The following is a 2,487-nucleotide window of genomic DNA, read 5'->3' as shown; positions in this document are numbered from 1 at the left end:
AACTTCGAATAGCGATCTACTCCAAGTTTTGAAGCAAGAGTGGGCGAAAATCCCACAATCTAAAATTGACGAGATGGTTCTCACCATGCCCCAAAGAATCAACGAACTCCATGAAGCGAAAGGAAGATCTACTAGATATTAATTAAATTATAAATATATCAATTCATGTGAATATGACTGAAAAATTTCATTTTTTTCTGAAAAGTTGGTGTCTATTTACTTGTGACCAGGCTGTGTAGCTTCGTGCTTAGTTACAAACAAATTACTTGTAAGTTAAAATAACTGAAGAACCAGTAAGATTTTTATTTTGGTCCTATAGAATGCCAAGTGAACCTAGCATTAGTGATTATAAGAAATTATGAATGAAAGTAAAGAAGAATGCAATAATATGACAACCATACTACATCTGTTATACTCATTGCTGGCGAGGCCTTTTACCAGGGCTCATCAGGCCTCCCGGGGTATACAATAGACATATTAGTGGTCGAGACGCTACTTATATCATCAGTTACATAAACAACAACTGTTTCGGTGTGAACTATATTAAGATGGTGAACATTAAGCTTGATCAATTGTATTTAAATCATTACACATCAAATTTAGGTTTAGGAATTTTATTGACATAAAATTACTTATTTAACGTCATATTGTTTATTACTAATATAAAAAGCACGAAAATTGTTTCTTCAAGAATGAAATACAACTGTACCAATCTTAGCACATATTTAGTACCTGGACATAAGGAAAATTTCTGTTCTGAACTATAAAATTAAATATGAAGCCCAATTTATCACTCGATTCACCACTTCTTAAAGTCATACCGGTTTCGAGGAATTCAACCCCTCATCAGTCGTCCTGGACAAGGGCAAATCGAAGGAATAAAATTAGGTTTAAACTAATATTTTTTGTCATTTCATTCCAGTCCCAGTAATATGTTGTTTGTTTGTTTTGTTTTTTAATTTCGCGCAAAGCTACATGAGGGCTATCTGTGCTAGCCATCCCTAATTTAGCAGTGTAAGGTTAGAGGGAAGACAGCTAGTCATCACCACCCACCACCAACTCTTGGGCTACTCTTTTACCAACGAAGAGTGGGATTGACCGTCACATTAGAACGCCCCCACGGCTGAAAGGGCGAGCATGTTTGGTGGGACGGGGATTCGAACCCGCGATCCGCAGATTGCGAGTCCAGTGTCTTAACCACCTGGCCATGGCGGGTCCTCCCAGTAATGAAATTGGCGAGTCAGCAGAGGTTGCACATTCTTTTGCCAAGAGAAGGATACAAATCGTAGAAAATTTATTGAGGTATGGATGGTCAGATGACAAAGAAAGGTTTAATAAGTGTAGAAGGAATGAGACTGAAGAAACAAGTGGGAAAAGTGAAGTGTTGTATAGACTAATCTAAGATGCTAACCAAATATCATCAAATGCTTTCTAAAGTAAAAAAAAAGCAAGAGGCAAGATGGGCAATTGGTTTTAAAACCACAACATGAGGAACTGGTTCAGAGTGGAAAGTCAAGGCCGAAATTCAGCTTGAGAACTTGGCTGGAACTTCTGAAATAATATACTGGAGACGCGAGACTACCATATGCAAAAAGAAACAGTTGTGAGTAAGAAGGTTGATAGATATGATATTGCAGAAGAGACACTGGGGCAGCATCAGAATTTGGGTCATCCAATGATAGATGGTTCAGCAGGTGGAATGCATTTCTATGGTGGATTGACAAGCACACTCAGCAAATCCACAATGATAACGTTATTATTAATGTTTGTTTTTTAGAGGAAAGCCACATTGGGTTATCTGCTGTGTCCATTACGGGAAATGGAACCCAAGATTTTAGCGCTGTAATTCGATAAACTTACCGCTGTCCCACCGGGGACTAATGTTAATGAAGCACTGATGTATGTATTTTTTGATGAAGTTATGGACGTGTGGAATGATGGAAGAAAAAGTAATGTGGTCATATAGTTCTTTGATGAGACTGGAGGACGAATTCGGAAAGCTAAACTAAGAGCATGACATTCCAAAATCATTAGTCGATCACAATAGGTAGAGGAAGCTTACACTAATGCAATATGACCATAGGTAATACGTTGACAAACAAATGATTTATAAGTACAGAGTAAAAGTGGATAATTTATTTCCCAGTGGGTCTCAATGAGGCATCGCATGAAATTGTTTCTTTTGACGACCTTGGAACAGGTTGTAGCAAAGTTGGTTTTCCAGGTGAGATGCTTATCATAGGTAACGCCCAGATATTTGACAAAATCTGAACGCTGAATGGGAAAAAATGATTTATAAAACACTAAAGAGTCGAAGATCATGCCAAAGTTTAGTTTTAGCACTGTTCAGTGTAAGACGCCTTATTTCATATTGTTACGTCTCTGTTCGTTTGTTAATTTTCCGTAAAAATTCTTTCGGAAGAAACTTTAGTGATACAAGTCCTTTCTTAAATAAAACTAGTTTATTCTTTCTCAATACAACTTTGC

Source organism: Limulus polyphemus, unplaced genomic scaffold (assembly GCF_000517525.1).
Source record: "Limulus polyphemus unplaced genomic scaffold, Limulus_polyphemus-2.1.2 Scaffold4692, whole genome shotgun sequence".
Lineage (NCBI taxonomy): Eukaryota > Metazoa > Arthropoda > Merostomata > Xiphosura > Limulidae > Limulus > Limulus polyphemus.
The sequence above is the reverse complement of the archived record's forward strand: the minus strand, read 5'-3'. Positions refer to the sequence as shown.